Genomic DNA, 20,328 nt, shown 5'->3' with positions numbered 1-20,328 from the left:
GATAGTACCAGTGCACTCCAGCCTGGGGGACAGAGTGAGACTCCGCCTCAATAAAAAAATGTAATATAATATAATCAAATTTAGAGATATAACAGAGGAGAAAACCAAGAAATGAGTTGTCTTACTTTTAAAATACATATAAAATATAATGTATAAATGTCTCAGCTATAACTACAATAAAGGGAAAAAAGTTATTCATGACTCATTAATTTGTTCACTTTTAATCTTGATTGTATAATGATTAAATATGAATTCAAATGATCTAACTTGGCCTTGATTGCTAGCAAGAAATGACAATGTAACTATGAACATTTACTTAAAATTTTTCCTTTACTAGGTCCAATTATTATATAAGTTAATATTTGATAAACACATGTATTTTAGATAAGCAGCTACCATGGCCAATGTTGCTTAAAGAACAAAGAAAAAAGCAGTCAAACAGAGTGCCCATGGAACAGCAGAATGACACAAAGCTTTCACAATTCAGACTATTTGCAACAAAAATGAAACAGTAAATCCAACTTGAATATGCATGCTTCAACTTCCTAGAGTAAAAAATGGAATTTAATCTCTGCCTTCTCTAGATTTTCATAGCACTTTATAACCGGCCTATGGCACTGAACATATTACACTAGACTTCAGTTTCAATGACAGTACTTGATACACACACACACACACAAACACAATTTAATACTATATAGTGCATGGCGCATTATGTGTGTGTATATATACTGTACTACATATTTACAAAACGTATGTGTATGTATACATACATATATCCATACTATATTCCCTTTATGATCTGTTCTTCCCCCCACTGCATCACTGCCATCTTCTTTGCAATGCCTCCCATATGTCAAGCACTATTATTCAGGTGTCTGGTACTGTTGTTCCTTCTGCCTAGAATTCTCTTCTGCTCGATACCTATGCTGCTTGCTCCCGTCACTTCCATAGATATTTGCTAAAGTGTCGCCATATTAGATAAACTTCCCTGAATACGTAAAATAACAGAGCCTTGGGCATTCCCCTACCTCTAAACCCTCATTATCCCCCTTACTCTGCTTATTTCTCTCCAAAGTATTTATTACCATCAAACTCATCTTAATTTGTTTAATGTCTTTCTCTCTCAATTAAAATGTTAAGTTCCATTATGGGCAGGACTTTTTTGTTCTCAGCTCTATCCCCAAAGACCTATGGAACAGTGCCTCAAACACAATGATCAGTCATTTTTTAAGACATTCATTTTGGTATGCATATGGGTACTCTTAACATGCTTTTTTAAAAAGCATCCAAGATTGTGTCCTTAAAAGTTAAATCAACATCTTACAACTATCTGTACAACCTGCTGTTCCCAAAAGGTTGAAAAACAAAGCTGAGCCCAATACATGTGCAAATTTTCAAATTTCAAATTAAAAGAGGATCTAACAAATGAAGGTTTTTACTATAATGCTTATTAAAAACTATAGTATGCTTTAGTATTAATCACAGAAAAACTGGAGTTATTCTGAAGGATAACTCCAGAAGCTCAAAAAAAAAAAAAAATTCTTCACACATAATAAAACAGGAAAAATGAAGAATTCACACTGAGATTACGAATCCAGAACAGACCAAATGTAAAATCAAAGTTATGCAAATATTACAGGTGTGGTGGGGAGGATATTGAATAAAACTAGCAGTATATACTTGCCCACAGTATTTAACTCAGCCATTTTCTCCATACAATAATTTTTCATCTGTACAATGTTTCTAATACAATAGTAGCCCGAAAACGCTTTCAAGTTTGAGCTCCATGTCAGGAAGGAAAATACTCTTTCCACCTCTGACTAACCAAAAGTAAACTATTCCAAACAAAAGTTAACACTTATCATGGGACTCTGAATAGTTACTGCTTTTCCCACTCTCAATCCAGAAGATACTATTTCTTAAAAAGCAAAAACTGTAACAATTTCCCTTGGCAACTAATAAGTTACCAAAATGAGGACAGATCTTATATTTTCTTTTCATTATTTATGTCAAGAATACAAAAACTGAAGTACCTTCTTGAATATTCATTATTAACAATTTCTGAATCCCACACACACTAAAAAAAAAAGTACCACATGGTACGTAGGTTCTTTGCTTTAAGTATGAGTGAGAATTTACAAAGATTTCCAATATTTAAGGGGATGAAGACAATAGGCCTAAAAATAAGCCTACCATAGAAATGACAATCACTTTTCCATGTAGAGAAAGCAGAAGGAACCAATACCCACCATACAAACATAAATGCTCTCACTTTTGTTATTTCACACGCTCCTTCAACAATGACTGAGGTAGGTAGATAAAGCTGATGTTAACTGTATTTACATAGGCAAGGTCACAGAAGCTAAATGACAGATTAATGACTAGAATTAAATTTTTGCTAAGGATAAGGATCCATTAAAACATACACCAAGTAAATGCTCAACCAGCCAATTTAATACATGTTCTCAGTTGAAAACGAATTAAAAACAAAAACAATAGAAAAACAGTGAAATGCAAAACAGTATTTTTGTATTCTGGGGAAGTCTTTTTTCTTTCTTTTAACAAAGTACAAAAAATTTAGAAGTAAGCAGTTACCAAATGGTTTCATTAATATTACAGTCATATTCCCAGTGTAGGCCTTTACAAACTCTCCCAACAGGCAGTTCACCAACTTCAGCCTATATAGATGTCCTCAGGCAGAGTTCATCAACTTCAGAAACTTAAATTAGGACACTCAGGGTTCACTTCTACAGTCAGTCAGGCAACCCAGCCAGTGGCCTGTGCCATTAGAATGCAGAGTTCTCAAGTTCCCACCTAAACAGAAACTCACTAGGCTACACCAAAACCATACTGATACCCAAATAAGATTTTCTAAAAAAGAAGCCTGGCTTAAATCAGTATTTGTTTGTTTGTTTGTTTTTAAATCAACATACCACAATCATTTAGCCAAACACAGTAATACATATAAAATTTAGTAATCCTTTTCAAAAAGGCCATTTTGAAAGATACCTTTTTTTAACAACTGCCCTCATAAATCTACAACCTAAAATTGATGTATTCAGTCATCTAGAAAATTGGAGATACGGCTGGGCGTGGTGGCTCACGTCTGTAAACCCAGCACTTTGGGAGGCCGAGGCGGGCGGATTACCTGAGGTCAGGAGTTCGAGACCAGCCTGGCCAACATGGTTTTTTTTAGTCTTTACTAAAAAAAAAAAACAAAAATTAGCAGGGCATGGTGGCACATGACCGTAATCCCAGCTACTTGGGAGGCCGAGGCAGGAGAAGTGCTTGAGTCTGGGAGGCGGAGGTTGCAGTGAGCTGAGATTGTGCCACTGCATTCTTGCCTGGCCTACAGAGAGAGACTCTGTCTCAAAAAAAAAAAAAAGAAAGAAAAAGAAAATTGAAGATAAAATTAATTTCGAAGGCAAAGAAATTAACTGGTTAATCAAATTTTGCTTCACTTATCAAATCTTTGTAATTTTTCTTTGGTGGGAGTAGAAACAAAAAGAATATTCGTCAATAAATAGTAACCAGAGGATAAGAAACTTTTATATGAAGTATCACCAAAATTTTTTTTCATATAGCAAAATTAAGTATTTCAAAACTATGCAAGTTGAAATTAGACGTAGGCTAATCAAAGTTAAACACAGGCAAATTTGCCTAGTCTTAAATGTCAAATGTCTAGGAAATGCAATGAACAGTCTTATTTCTTACTCCAAATAGCTGTGAAAGGGATCACAAAATATGGTCCAAATTAAGATGTAACTGTTAAAATTTTATTTGTAAAGTTTACGGGGTCTTCTGTGAGAAACACAGTGTTACATTTTTATATAACTTCCAATAGAACTAACTCAAAACTATGCTCTTCACAGGCTTACACCTTAAGAAATCTAACCAACATATTAAGTGGACTTTAATTAACTGGGGAAATACTCCTAAAGGCAGAATATGGAATGCTGAGTACAATGACAAAGACTGACAAGATAATCAGATGGCTTTTGTAACAATACTAATGAAGCTAAGGGGCCTAATTCATAAACTAAGCGGACATATCCAAGAGTGAAGAGTTAATCAAATGACACTACAGTCTGACCATGAAATACTATGAGGCCAATGAATGCATGGCACAAAAAATAAAAGCTGTGAGGAGAAAATGTTCACCACATAATAAGTCAAAAGTCATAGCAAAGAAAAATACACAGTACAATTCCATTTTTTAAAACTGTATGTGTGAGGATAGGCATTGTGGTTCATGCCTGTAAGCCCAGTGCTTTGGGAAGTGAGGTAAGATGATTGCTTGAGGTCAAGAGTTTGAGACAAGCCTAAGCAACATAGGGAGATCCTCAACAACAAAAAAAATAAATAAATAAAATAAAATAAAATAATTTTTTTTGAGATGGAGTCTCGCTCTGTAGCCAGGCTGGAGAGCATGGCGCGACCTCAGCTCACTGCAACCTCTGCCTCCCAGGTTCAAGCGATTATCCTGCCTCAGCTTCCTGAGCAGCTGGGACTACAGGGGCGCACTACCACACCCAGCTAACTTTCGTTTAGTAGAGACAGGATTTCACCATGTTGGCCAGGATGGTCTCCATCTCTTGACCTCGTGCTCTACCCGTCTCGGCCTCTCAAAGGGCTGGGATTACAGGCGTGAGCCACAGCACCCAGCTAAAAAAAAAATTTTTTTTTGAGACGGAGTCTACTCCATCGCCCAGGCTGGAGTGCAGTGGCGCGATCTCGGCTCACTGCCACCTCTGCCACCCAGGTTCAAGCAATTCTCCTGCCTCAGCCTCCCGAGTAGCTGGGATTACAGGCAACTGCCACTGTGCTCAGCTAACTTTTGTATTTTTAGTAGAGACGGGGTTTCACCATCTTGGCCGAGCTCCTGACCTTGTGATCCACCTGCCTCGGCCTCCCAAAGTGCTGGGATTACAGGCATGAGCTACCGCATCCAGCCCCAAAATTTCTTTTTAAATTAGCGCTTGTAGTGGAGGTTGAGGCGGGAGGCGGGAGGACAGCTTGAGCCTAAGAGTTAAAGGTTACAGTGAACTGTGATCATGACATTGCACTCCAACTTGGACAACACAGCAAGACCTTGTCTAAAAAAAAAAAAGTTGTACATATGTAATATTTTCTTGTATATACTGAATTTGCCCAAATACAAGGTGATGCATAAAGAATTGAACACTTCCCAAATGATTCAGCAACTATGTCATATATGAACAGTTAGTGAAAAATAATTTATAAAGGAACTATAAGTTACTTCCATAAACTAATCTCAGTACCTCTCATATCACATAGCACACACCAATTCTGTATTGTAATTTATCCCACACCCTTTAGAACATTATCATGATCAACGCAGAAAGGAGAGCCATGACACATTCTTTATCTCCTCAAGGATGTGAGGAAGAGGTGGTACAAGAGTAAGAGTTGCTGGGCTGGGCGTGGAGGCTTACACCTATAATCCCAACACTGTGGAAGGCTGAGGCGGGCAGATCACTTGAGGTCAGGAGTTCGAGACCAGCCGGGCCAATATGGTGAAACCCTGTCTCTACTAAAAACACAAAAATTAGCCAGGTGTGGTGGCACACACTTGTAATCCCAGCTACTTGAGAGGCTGAGACAGGAGAATCGCTTGAACCCAGGAAGCGGAGGTTAAAGGGAGCTGAGATTACTGCCATAGCAATCCAGCCTGGGCAACAGAGAGAGACTCCATCAGAAAAAAATTAAACAAACAAACAAAAAGAATAAGAGTTGCATGGTAAAGTCGCTGAGAATTTGGCAGCCACTATGCCAGAAGTAGGTCAGTATTTTGAACACAAGTTCAATCTCTCACAATGGTAAATGAGCCTTAAGGAATCTCCAGAACCCACATTCAAAGTAAGTCAAAGTCCTGGCCAGGCATGATGGCTCACATCTGGAATCCCAGTACTTTGGGAGATCGAGGCGGGTAGATCACGAGGTCAGGAGTTCAAGACCAGCCTGGTCAAGATGGTGAATTCCCATCTCTACTAAAAATACAAAATTAGCCAAGCGTGGTGGCGGATGCCTGTGATCCCAGCTACTTGGGAAGCTGATGCAGAGAACTGCTTGAACCCAGGAGGCGGAGGTCGCAGTGAGCTGAGATCGCACCACTGCACTCTAGTCTGGGCAACAGAGCGAGACTCCATCTCGGTGGGGGGGAAGGTAGGTCAAAGTCCTATCTTAACGTATAAATAAAAACCCGGGTGCAGTGGCTCATGCCTGTAATCCCAGTATGTTGGGGGCCAAGGAGGGCGGATCACTCAAGGTCAGGAGTTTGAGACCAGCCTGGCCAACATGGTGAAACCCCATCTCTAATAAAAATACAAAAATTAGCTGGACGTGGTGACACATGACTGTAATCCCAACTACTTGGGAGGCTGAGGCAGGAGAATAACTTGAACCTGGGAGGCAGAGGTTGTGGTGAGCCCAGATCACGCCACTGCACTCTAGTCTGGGCAACAGAGTTAGAATCTATCTCAAAAAAAAAAAAAAAAAAAAAAAAGTGCAGCTGTAGGAAAAAAATCAGTGTATTAGCACAACTAGATATGCTATTTCTGTCACCGTGTTCTTAGCAACATGAATGGACTAAGATTCACACACGTAAAAATTAGAAAATGTAAAAATAGAGTAGAACATGGTGACATGCACCTGTAGTCAGCTACTTGGAAGGCTGACAGGAAGATCCCTTGAGCCCAGGAGTTCAAGGCTGCAATGTACTATAATCATGCCTGTGAACAGCCACTGCACTCCAGCCTGGGAAACACAGTGAAACTCTGTGTCTAAAAAAAATAAATTTAAACAAATTTAAAAAGGCAACCCTCCCCCCACCAGAAATGTAAAAATCATTCTACCATTTGTAAAATTGCCAGGTAAAATGAGAGCACTTCCCCTCTCCAAAAACTATTCAACAGAAAAACTGCCCTAAGTCTTCACAAATCATCTCATTATCTGATCTGTTTAACAAAGTTCCTTCTGAAGAAGATAACCTGAAAAGACCTCCATCAATGCTAGTTTCAGGTGCTTATGAAGAAATAAAAAATTTAACAGATGTAAGTATTCCTGGGGATATATACCACATAATTGCATAATTGTGTTGGGTGTCTTCAGAACACTTTAAAAAACAACAAAATAAAGTTACGTTGCAGAGATCAGAAATACACATGAGGAACGAAAGAAACAAACTGTCAGTGTTACAAGAATGGATGGTGATATCCTGTGAAAAAATTTCTAATGTAAATTAGATCTTACACAAAAGGAAAGAAGTTACATAACTTTAAAAAGGGGGCTGTGGATGACCAAAAAACACAAAATATCCAAGATATGCACGAATATAAAATGAGTCAAATGTTATGTGGTGAGGTATATATGAATCAGGAAAAGAAATCAGTATTTTAAAATCATAGATTACTTTTCTTTCTAATAGTTTTTTAAAAATTTATTTATTTATTTTTATGGAGATGTGGTCTCCCTTTGTTGCCCAGGCTAGTTTCGAACTCCTGGGCTCAAGGGATCCTCCTGCCTCGGCCTCCCAAAGTGCTAGGATTACTACAGATGTGAGCCATCGCACTCAGCCAGATTACTTTTTATAGTAATTTTTCATACATATTCTCGCTAGTGAGTTTCAATATTACGAGGCTGACTGCTTCATCTATATCCCTAACATTTATATATTTAAACAGATAAAATAAATAAAACTTGAGGGGCTGTCAATGTCTCAATGGGAAAATGTGGGCTTGCTTTATATTTGGGGTTACCTTACATTCAGGTACATACAGTGTATGTGTATATACGTTTAAGTGTGTGTATATATTCCAAAATGCTTAAAGTGAGACAGAGGATGAAGCCACAAACTTTCAGAGCTATCCCTTTTGCTAGAAATGACCTGGATACAGTTCAAACCAACAACTGACTGATTCACCTACTGATGCCAAATACCTAGATATACAAAGCTGAGAAGAAGCAAAATTTCTTCCCTACTAAACTGAGGTCTTTGGGGGTAAAGATACAGCCTCACAATACATTGTGGTGATTGTAATCTGTATGTATAGGATTCAGAGATGGAAAAAAGAGCAGGTGATTATTTTGGAAGGGAAAGCAAATTTTCCCTGGTTTCAATTTCATACTCTCTTAACTCATCATACAACAGTTACAGCACTTTTCACACTTCATTACAATTACTAGCTCATATATCAGTCTCTCCCATGAGAGAGCTCACTAAAGGCAGTACCATGTCTTCTTCATCCTCAAATTGCCAGCACCTAGCAGGATACACCTTAAATATTTATTAAATGAATCCTAATAAATGAAATGTAACTTAGAAGACATCTGTAGAAAGCAACAATATTCTATTTAGTCTATGCTTTAGTGCAGCGATAATTTGGAAAAAAAAAAAAAATTAGCAATCTAGAAAGTAGCATAATTGCTTTTTCAAGTTTATACCACCCCATATTCCTCCTCCTGCCACTGTAGTGATATGAACTGCCTCAATAAAAAGCCTCTACTTCAAGAACAGAACACAGAAGAGATTTTTAAAAAGGCATTTTCCTGGCAGAAAAAGGACTGACATCCTTTTTATTTGTGGCAGAGGAAAGATGAGGAACTGAAAAGGGAATATGTAGAGAAGAACGAATTCAGATAGAGCTGGGTACACAAAGCAAACCCCTAAGATACTACATATTAATATATGTCTGAAATTTAGCCTCTAAGTCATGGCTGAAGCCAAGTCAAATTTACTGAACTGTCCAAACTTTAATTTTAAAAGTGCAAATTAAATTGTTTTAAATGAAGTCATTATGTAATTGCTCTAAAATTTTAATCAACACTGAAAACATATTTTTCAAATCAGTCCAATCTACTGTCTCTTAAAATTATTTTTCATTTGTCTCTTTACCCACTAATGTCATAAATACAAAAACTCTTAGAACAAAAGTGGAAAGTTTAAGTCATGAAAATGCTCTATAGAAAAACGTACTCTTGGGATACTCTTGACTTCACTGCCACTGACTTGTATTTTCAAGTGAAAGAGTTGTTCATCCCCACTCCTCTGATTATCAACATGTTTTAAATTACTACATAAGCCTTCTTAATATAAAAAAGTGTAAACCTAGAGCTTTCCCTTGGCATGCTGGTAGACTCTGCATTCCTACCACTAGATGGCAGACTGTACAGAGGAATAATAGGACCTTGGTAGGAACACAGATGCATTCCGGCTCATCTGTAAACCACATCCTTAAATCTGAGATTGTTTAGGATTCCATTCTAGTACTCAGGTAAGTTGGTGATTTTCAAAACTAGATACCTTAGGCCCATTCTAGATTCCAAATAAGGATTACTGTAAAGGATGAGGAAAATCATATTTTGCTAAGCACCACCTCAAATATTTATTACTTATATGTCACTTTTTATCAGAAATGCAAGACAATAAAAAGCTACTTAATGGAATAAAAACTCATCACTTAATATAAGAATAAAAAATTTTATTTAAACTGAGTAAGAAAGCAAAACGAAAGCATTACAGTGCTCCAACATGAAAAAATAACATATCCATGGTATAAATTACATTCTCTTCTTTGAAGATCTTAAGTTTCACAATGACAACCCCACCTATAAGAAAGAAAACATTAAGTATCAAGTAATTTAAGAACAAATGCCAAAATTACAAACACTTTTTTGTATTACACGCTAAGAACTTAACTAATAGCTCATTAGCCCAGTTAAATATAATCGGGACGCTCAAAAAAAAAAAAAAAATCTAGTACTGGATCAGAAAAATACAGAAACCTCACTTCCTAAGCAAAACAAAAGTCAACTAATAATACACTGTGCATACTACTTACCTCCACCAATGCTGTGAACCCAAGCAGGGACCAGGGTGGGAGCAGAAAAATTCTCCTTTCTTTCCAACAAGGCAGGGAAAAAGAAACCAACAATTGAGAGGCTCTGCAAGTGCAGATCAGAGTACTATAAAGGAAAAAACATTATCTGAGGAGGTTAAAGGAATTGGGACTAAGTCTGGAGAAAAGTACGTTATTAGTTAGGAATGACCAACCGTCCTGGTTTTGCTGGAGCAGTCCTGGTTCACACCCGTTGTCCCAGTGTCCCACTTGGATAGGACACCCTCTCACTCTTAAAAGAGACCATCCAAGTTTGGATAACATATTACACGTCACCTCAGTTATAAGCACCCTAATAAAAGTTTGCATGTAGCTAAAAAATTAATACACTACCAGTAGCAGCTATTCACAGTGCATCTGCATTTTCCTTTTATGAGTGCTATATTCTGGTTCTTTCTCAGCCTCCTTAAAACACAAACACGCTTCTATTCTGCCTACTTTGTCCTCTAACCCCTCTACCCATGATCATTTTTTAACAATAATCTCTGCTCCTGTTTTTTTCACCCTGGGAAACTCATCTAATTTCTTAACCTCAAAGAAAATCTCTATGCAAATCATTCACAAACTTCTCAGAAAAATCAATCTAAGGTTTTCTGGGGGAGTTAGAGACATTAGAATTGTTCACCTCTGTCCAAAAACATCTCACATTCAAAAAACAAAAACACGGTCTCAAATGCAACCTAAATGTCCCATTTTTGTTTTAATCAATAACACTCATTCTCAACTTTGTTAAATTCTCAGGAATCCTGTCTCTTTGTAACTTCCACAATGTGTGACACAGCGCCTTAAACATGTATGACAGTATAAATATTTGTCGATTTGTATGTGAAACAAAGGCCCATTCTCCACTCCTAAGATCCAGGAGAGAGAAGTAAGAGTAACAGGGAAAAAGCCTTCCCTGTAGGTAGGTTAAAGTTATTCGTTAATAGCCAAATCCATGTCTAAAAATAAAGTAGGAATCCAAAGATTTTTTTCATATCTTCTCTTAAAATGTTTAAATTCTGCCCAGTCACAGGGAATAATGGATTGCAGTTGACTTTCTGCCAGAGAGTCTCCCTCACTCAGAAAACACAAGTTCCGTTCCATGTCCCCAATGCACATAGAACAATGAGAATCTTTATATATTCTACCTTCATGAAGCTTTGCAAACCTCAGTAAGAAAAAACAGAAATCCCATTTATTCTAGTATTAACTGCATACTATAACATGCCAATAGTGTCTTAGGATTTAGAAATATACAATAGTGGACAAAGTTTCTATTATTATCATGGAGCTTATATACTAATGGGAGGAATGTAATCAGTACACAAATGAACAAATATATGTCAGACGGTGGCAAGTGCTAAGAATTTCTTAGCTCTTGGGAGGGATGGAGCTATGTGTTTAGGGGAGGTTGCTAGGAAGGAGCCCTACATAAAATGACTTTCGAGAATTATGGCAACAATGGTAGTGTGTCACCAGTGGCCTGGAGGACTATGGAACTGACCATCATGATCAACTACCACCCTCCACATAGTGAGTAAGTGTGAAGGCCTCCCATTCATGCTATATCTCACATGTCTGCTCCACCCGTGCCAAACCAAAGACACATCACACGGGACAGTCTCTTGGTAATTTTGCAAAGCCTCCAGTTTTATGTATATAGTACTAGAGACAGCAGAAATCTCATTTATTTATTCACATGCTTCACAATTAAAACAATCTCTTCACTTTAAGTGAGTCAAAATTACACCAGCCATTTATTACATCTGATTAAGTGACATACCTGTGGCTAGTAAGCATCTGAAGACCCTATAAGCCAGGAGCTTCCAACGCCCAGGCTGTGGACCATTACTGGTTTGTGACCTGTTAGGAACTGGGCCACACAGTGGCTGGTGAGCTAGTAAGCATTTCTGCCTAAGCTCCAGATCAGTGGGGGCATTAGACTCTCACAGGAGCGCGGACCCTATTGTGAAGTGCACATGCAAGAGATCTAGGTTGTGCACTCCTTATGAGAATCTAATGCTGGATGATCTGAGGTGGAACAGTTTCATCCCGAAACCATCCCTCCACACATCTCCTGCCAGTCTGTGGAAAATGTGTTTTCCATGAAACCACTCCTTGGTGCCAAAAAGGTTGGGGACCGCTACAGTAAGCCACTGAGTAACAAGTCAAAGTCATTTCTGAAAAGTCTTTTTTCAAACTGCTGGAAATCAACTGCAGTAATGGCGGACGTAGCACCAAATAATAACCTACCTATGTGGCTTAAAATTTTGAAACAATACTCTGTAAGTGGAAAACATTAGCTATTTTAATACATTATTAATATATCACTATAAAATAAAGCCATTAATAAATCACTACAAAATAAAGCCAAAGTTATTTTTCCTAATAAGTTTAATCTTAAGCCTTTAAGTTTCTACAAGAAGGAAAAATCACTAGGATTATTCTACAAGAAGAAATAATCACCAGGACAAAAAATATCTCTATCCTCACACACCTCATAACTATACAATTGTTCTTACAAGATTCCTAGCAGGGTACAGTGGTATGCACCTGTAGTCCCAGCTACTCAGGAGGTTCAGGTGGGTGGATCACTTCAGCCCAGGAGTTTGAGGCTGTAGTATCCAATGATGACAACTGTGCATAGCCACTGAACTTCAGCCTAGGCAACATAGTAAGACCCTGTCTTGAAATTAAAAAAAAAAAAAAAAAAAAAAGATTCCATATAACCCACATTCACCTATTTCTCAGCATTAAAAAGTCTGACTTCACTTCTTGACAAATGCCTTTCTTAAAAGGAATTATAAAATTTTATTTAGATCTATATTTAGAGAATATCCCATTTATTTTCAAAACCACATTCTATCTATGAATGGATATATGAAGAGTCTCCTAAATTTCTTAAAGAGTGTATCTTTTATCTTGGCTTGTGTGAGAAAGTAATATAAATTTTAAGTGGTCTAGACAAGTTGGAAGGGAAATATAATCATCTTTCTCCCATCATTCTACAGTACCAATCTTTCACCAACTTTTTTTTTTGCTATGATGCCAAAGGATCTTCAAATAAACCTTCTACCCAACTACTACTTTTCAGGTTAATCTCTTTAAACTTGACAAACACTGGAGAATGTTAACTCATTTTTACTTTCATTCCTATATTAGATACCCTCCAGAGTGACTGGGATTGGCAGGTGTCTTGTCTTTAGCTCTTTCTATAAGATATTTCATTAAAGTTACTTTCCCCCATTAAAAATCTTCTGGCTCACATTTATTTGATAAGTCTGTCCTAAGCGCTATTCATTTTCAATCTCTGCTTCAAATACTGATGATGAAGATTTTAATTTGCCATCACTGAAGTTCTCCTCTAGACTCTCCAGCGTCCATGCATGGTCCCATCCATTTCCATGCATGGTCCCATCCATTTCCATGTGCTACAACTGTACTGTAACAGGACTAAGCAACACATCAGAATGAGCAAAAAAATCTAGAATCAAATTCGAGATTCATGATTCACCATTGTGATTTCAGGCATGTTAATTAGTCACTCAGTTTCCATTTAAACATTTAAAAAACAGGATTGATACTTAATTTTCACAACATCTTGGTTGAGTAAGGTAATATATTTAGGGTACTTTAAAAGTACCCTAAAGCTTTTAAAGCTTTAAAGCACCATTACAAATACTTTTATTTCTTTCTTACCATCATTTTGTATCGATATTTTCCCTCATTTTAGGAGACAATTCCTCTGTCACCTTTCCAACACAGTGTTATGAAAATACCTCAAACTCAATTACTGCTGCAAAACCTTCATTATCTAATGTCCAATTTCTTCATCAACTGGGAAGTGTTACCACAGATTCTTGCACTCAATTTTAAGAGTGGCGAAATCTTTATAATGCACATATGATTTCTTTCTTAATAAAGACAGGGCCTTGCTTTGTCACCCAGACTGGAGTAGCTGGGACTACAGGCACATGCTAGCACATTCAGCTAATTTTTAAATTTTCTGTAGATACAAGGTCTCACTATGTTGCCCAGGCTGATCTCAACCTCCTGACCTTAAGTGATCCTCCCGCTTTGGCCACCCAAAGTGCTGGGAATACAGGCATGAGCCACTGTGCTTGGCCAAGATTTCTTTATATGTTACAAAATTCGTTGATATCCTTAGTCTTCCAATTTAACAACATCCTTGTGCCAAGGCAAGGAATGCTGTTATAATATCTCCATTGTAAAGATTTAAATACTTGTTTAAAGTAGCACAAACTAGTGGCTGTGGTGGAACTCATTTTTCAAACAGTAACCTTTCCACTAGCAGGACAGATGAAGATACACATTCTCAACACACACACATTCTCCCCTCATTTCCATGTGGTCTGAGTGAGACTGGTTATCATTTTCTCTAATTATTCTAAACTCCACACATTTTCACAAATTCAGCGTTGTGTTTAGTTCTAAAAAATCTAATGCCTAGCATACACAGTAGGCCATCTCTTGTCTGGTTTAGTATATCCTCATTGGCATCATCATCTTCTTTGTGGCTACAATGAAGTAAAGTTGACAGACTATGAGGAAAGAGACACATTATTCAACTCAAGTTCACAAGATGCGAAAGTTCTGGGCATTCCCCATCTCCAAATGACTCAAACTGCAAGCCTTAATTTATAAGTAAGTTTAAAGAAGCCAAGAATGTCAGAAAACAAACTAAATCAACTCACTAGATTTTAGGCGAACAGGTCTTTTATGATGTTATATAAGAAAAACCCAGAGCAATTTTCCAGTCATCTTTTGCCCTAGAGATTAATTACTATCAATCCTAAGTAACAGCAGAAGGGGTAAACTATGTCAAAAGGGGCTTCAACAGTTATAACACATTCTTGGTTAGTCATGAAGCTACAAAAACATAACTCTGATGAAGAAAGTCAAAGAAAAATCAATTCTAGATTAAGTCTATAAGCCCAAGGACAGGAAGCAACTTATTAGTAAGTTTATCCCTTAAAAGGTTTCCAGCTGGGTGCAGTGGCTCATGCCTGTAATACCAGCACTTTGGGAAGCTGAGGCTGGCAGATCACCTGAGGTCAGGAGTTCGAAACCAGTCTGGCCAACAACGGGGTGAAACCCCATCTCTACTAAAAATATAAAAAATTAGCCAAGCATGGTGGCGGGCACCTGTAATCCCAGCTACTTGGGAGGCTGAGGCAGGAGAATCTCTTGAACTCAGGAGGCAGACGTTGCAGTGAGTCGAGATCACGCCACTACACTCCAGCCTGGGAAACAAGACCAAAACTCCGTCTTTAAAAAAAAAAAAAAAGGACTCCAATCTCCTGATGGCAAGAATGGTTCTCTCCTTGCACTGCACCTTCATGCAGTCAAGGAGTATCTTAGTATCCCAAGCTGCTCTATAAATAGCTTTCTAACTTAGCTACCAGTTGCAATTCTATAGCTAATTTTTAAGTTAGCACCTATGGCTGTTTTTCATTGCTACTGAGCTATGTCAGGCAGTATTTCTAGGATAGGCTACTACAGAAACCACTTGAAGATAGTGCCTGGATCCACTCTAGGTCACCAAGTCAAAACAGTATTTTGCAATACGATGAACAAAAATAAAAGAGGGTTTATAAGTCTAAGACTTTATATTAATACCCAACACAAATTCCAAACCTGATAACAAATACACAAATACATAGTTCTGTGAAGAAAAATTACTAAAGCTAATGTTAAGAAAAGAAAAACAGGCCAGGCTCAGTGGCTCACACCTGTAATTCCAGCACTTCGAGGCTGAGGCGGGCAGATCACAAGATCAGGAAGTCAAGATCATCCTGGCCAACATGCTGAAACCCTGGCTCTACTAAAAATACAAAACTTAGCCAGGCATGGTGGCACATGCCTGTAATCTCAGCTACTCAGGAGGCTGAGGCAGGAGAATGGCTTGAACCTGGGAGGCAGAGGTTGAGGTGAGCCGAGATAGCGCCATTGCACTTCAGCCTGGGCAATAAGATGAAACTCGGTCTCAAAACAAAACAAAACAAAAGAAAAATTACTGCCTGCTAAACTGTAACTTCTCAGTCATTAAACAGCTGATTTTACTTTAAAAAGGAAATGTACAAATGGGAATAAGGATAATGTGGGTATATTTTCCAATTCTGAAAATGGGAGGCAAAGTCATCACATAAAGAACAAATCAGAGGGTCGGGTGCAGAGTCTCACACCTGTAATCCCAGCACTTTGGAAGACCGAGGCAAGCGGATCACATGAGGCTAGGAGTTCGAGACCAGCCTGACCAATATGGCAAAAGCCCGTCTCTACTAAATATACAAAAATTAGCCAGGTATGGTGGGTGCACACCTACAATCCCAATCACTTGGGAGGCTGAGGCATGAGAATCACTGGAACCCAGTGCAGTGAGCTGAGATTGTGCCACTGCACTGCAGCCTGGGTGACAAAGCAAGCCTGTCTCAAAAAATAAAAAAAAAAAAAAGAACAAATCATCAGAACTTTACTCCAGTTCCATACCAAAAGATCAAATGCAACTATCCTGTTAACTTATTTTCTCTTGGATATTCAGTTTTAATACACAAATTCATTGCAGAGCAACCCACTCCATTTTGAACGTATCAATAAATCTTCAAACTGACCTTGTATCTCAAAGCCAGACAAATTCCCCCACGACAGCTCACCTGAAATAAAGCCAGTAACTGTTAATTAGTGAAATTCATTTTCTTTTCTTTTCTTTTTTTTTTTTTTTTTTTGTCTGAGCTCACTCTGTCACCCAGGCTGGAGTGCAGTGGTGCGATCTCAGGGTTTCATCATGTTGGCCAGGCTGGTCTCAAACTCCTAACCTCAGGTGATCCACCCGGCTTGGCCTCCCAAAGTGCAGGGGTTACAGGCGTGAGCCACCGTGCCTGGCCTCTTTTCTACTCATCTAAGACACATGCTATCTTCCAAAATTCTGCCCCTCCCTTTCCAAAGATCCAATCTGAAGACAGATGAACTTAGAGAAGTTAAAAACAAAAAGTACCAACAATTAAAACTAGTTTGCTAGGTAAAACTACATATCGGACACAACTAAAGATTATTCTAACTACATCAGGCCAGGTGAGGTGGCTCACGCCTGTAATCCCAGCACTCTGGGAGGTCGAGCTGAGTGGATCACCTGAGGTCAGGAGTTCAAGACCAACATGGCAAAACCCCATCTCTACTAAAAACAAAATACAAAAATTAGTCAGGCGTAGTGGTGAGAACCTATAATCCCAGCTACCGGGAGGCGGAGGTTGCAGTGAGCAGAGATTGCGCCCCTGTACTCCAGCCTGGGCGACAGAGCAAGACTCTGTCTCAAAAAAAAAAAAAAAAAAAAAAAAAGAACTGTATCAGTAAGTTGCTTAATTTCAAGTCACAAATGGCCAAAAAGAAGAAAAAAAAGGCAAAAACAAAGTTCACCCTTTTTTGACAAATAACTCAAAACTAGATGTACATGTACTGCAAGTAAAAGCAAACTTTTTTGGCTCTTAATGGTTGTCACTGGTACACAAAAGGCTATAAGCCAAAAACGTGCAAGCAATTGTAGCCACAAAAACTGATACAGCCTTGACCTATTACAGAGTTCTAATATTAAACAGACATATGCAATTCCCCATTCTACAATACATATACACAGCATTCATATAATTTAAGAAACATAGTCCTTCCATCATGCAAATTAAATTAAGGATCCTGGCAACAAAAATAATGTTTATATTTCTGTGTTTCTAAAGAATTAAAATTAAGAGATAAAAATAAGGTGAAGTAATTACCCATCAATCCATCACTTAATAATTTTAATATTATGTCACTGTGGTAGAACATAAAGAAATGGTGATGGATTAGTGATGCTCCTTACACACCCTCAACTGATCCCCCTAATATGAACAACACTCAACACATACAAGACAATTTTTAATAAAGGCAGAAACTCCCTTTTTAACATCCAAGATACACACTGGAAAAACATTAGCTTTATTATTATTATTTTCATGTGATAGTGGTCTTGCTATGTTGTACAAGGTGGCCTCGAACTACTGGCCTCAAGAAATACTGCCACCTCAGCCACCTGAGTAGCTGGGACTACAAGGATGCACCACCGCACCCAGCTGAAAATTCACTTTTGTTGCCCATTTCCTCCTAAAACAAAAATCACATAAGACAATGCCACCTATTCCTACCAATGATAAGGTATGCAAATTCAAACTGTTTTTCTTTTTTTTTTTTTTTTTTTTGAGACGGAGTCTCGCTCTGTCACCCATGCTGGAGTGCAGTGGCCGGATCTCAGCTCACTGCAAGCTCCGCCTCCTGGGTTCACGCCATTCTCCTGCCTCAGCCTCCCGAGTAGCTGGGACTACAGGCGCCCGCCACCTCGCCCGGCTAGTTTTTTGTATTTTTTAGTAGAGACGGGGTTTCACCGTGTTAGCCAGGATGGTCTCGATCTCCTGACCTCGTGATCCACCCGTCTCGGCCTCCCAAAGTGCTGGGATTACAGGCTTGAGCCACCGCGCCCGGCCTCAAACTGTTTTTCAAATAATGATATACTAGCAGATGGGACAGAATACTCTAATGGAGAATGAAGCAAAAGCTCAGAGAGAAACTGTCTCTGGTATTCGTTTTCAAAGGACCAAGCCTATAACAAAAAAAGCTAAAGGAACACAATTGTAGCATCACAGAATAACAGAGAAAGAAGGCAATTTAGAAAATAAACTATTTTCATAACGGATTTTTGTGAGGCCATATGGAGCTAGGGTCAGTACCCTACATTCCAGTTAAAGCTTATTCCTCTTGAAGCATATGGAAAATTTATCTTAAGATAAAAGTGGTGGCTCACTCCTGTAATCCCAGCACTTTGGGAGACGGAGGTGGGCGGATCACTTGAAGTCAGGAGTTCCAGACCAGTTTGGCCAACATGGTGAAACCCCATCTCTACTAAAAATAAAAAAATTAGCCGGGCATAGTAGCATGCACACGCAGTCCCAGCTACTTGGGAGGCTGAAGCAGGAGAATCACTTGAACCTGGGAGGCAGAGGTTGCAGTGAGCTGACATCGCAACACTGCACTCCAGCCTGGGCAACAGAGTGAGACTCCCATCTCAAAAAGAAAAAAAAAAAAGAAGTATAGAAAGTTGACATCTCAAAATGTAATCTTACATATTTACATAAATTATATTTCTCAAAGAAAAGCTCTCTCCTATCTCTATCCCATTCCATATAAGTTTTCTGTGAGCTAAGAAGCTCCCCTTCAGATTGCCTGACCTCTAGTCAAGGTTCTTCATAGCCATCTAAATGTTGGATTTATTCTCTGTGTATTCTTACTAGTAGTGTTTTAGTTTAAGTATCTGGAAAATAGAGCCAGTAAGACTATCTGATGAATAGGTTTGTATAAATATTGTGTTAAAAATGCATGTCAATTGCCCAAGACATAAAAAGGTTTCCTTAAATGTTAGCTATTCTCCCCATTTTGTATGTTATGTCCTAACTAAACATTTTGTATGTTATGTCCTAACTCTCCCCATTTTGTATGTTATGTCCAACTGATACAGTTTGGCTCTGTGTCCCCACCCAAATCTCACCTTGAACTGTAATAACCCCCACGTGAAGTACAGGACCAGGTGGAGATAATTGAAACAGCATGGCAGTTTCTCTCATGCTGTTCTCATGATAGTGAGTGAGTTCTCAAGAGATCTGATGGCTTTATAAGGGGCACTTCTCTCTCCTGCCATCATGTGAAAAAGGACATGTTTGCTTCCCTTTCTGCCATAATTGTAAGTTTCCTGAGGCCTCCCTGGCCATGCAGAACTGTGAGTCAATTAAACCTCTTTTCTTTATAAATTACCCAGTCTTGGGTGTTTCTTCATAGCAGCATGAGAATGGACTAATACACCAATTTTTACCAGATTTTGTGAATCCCTGAAGACTGAAAGGTTTCCTTTCTTTTATAAAATTTCTACCTTCAGATCAAAGTTAGGTTTACATTATTTCTGTTGAGAAGACTTCTTCAAAGATTCCTGTGCAATCTAGAGACTTGGAAATCCCCCAAACTTCAGTAATTGCCACCATTCATTCAGTCTATAATAAAGTTAATACAAAAAGCTTGAGGCAGCAAAATCTCATCCTCAAGCTTCCAGATCAGCAAAACTCCTTGCCTTTCCTGTTTTCACACTGGCAGCAGAAACTACAGATAAAGTGTAATTTTGAAAAATTGGCTCTAACTATGGTCCAACTTGACCTACAGTAGCCAAAAAGCTGTATCTAAAGGTCATATAATTAAAAATCATACTCCCTTCACAATCTAGCCTCAGACAATTGCTCCAACTATACTTCTCATTGCACCCCTGTCCCTCTCACAGTCCAAAAGCACCCCATTTACAAATTTCTTTGTTCCTCAAACACAATTTCAGCTTCCTGTC

At 38.4% G+C, this 20,328-nt stretch overlaps 1 protein-coding gene across 16 annotated transcripts in view; it reads right to left on the bottom strand.

Annotated features, from left to right (window-relative positions):
- The window catches only part of PICALM (phosphatidylinositol binding clathrin assembly protein), a 113,967-nt gene that overhangs the window by 76,164 nt on the left and 17,475 nt on the right, over window positions 1-20,328 (bottom strand). The window lies entirely within an intron of this gene.

This window comes from Rhinopithecus roxellana, chromosome 15 (genome assembly GCF_007565055.1).
Source record: "Rhinopithecus roxellana isolate Shanxi Qingling chromosome 15, ASM756505v1, whole genome shotgun sequence".
In the NCBI taxonomy this organism is placed as follows: Eukaryota; Metazoa; Chordata; class Mammalia; order Primates; family Cercopithecidae; genus Rhinopithecus; species Rhinopithecus roxellana.
Note: the sequence above shows the minus strand (reverse complement) of the source record. Positions and strands in the feature narration are given on the sequence as shown.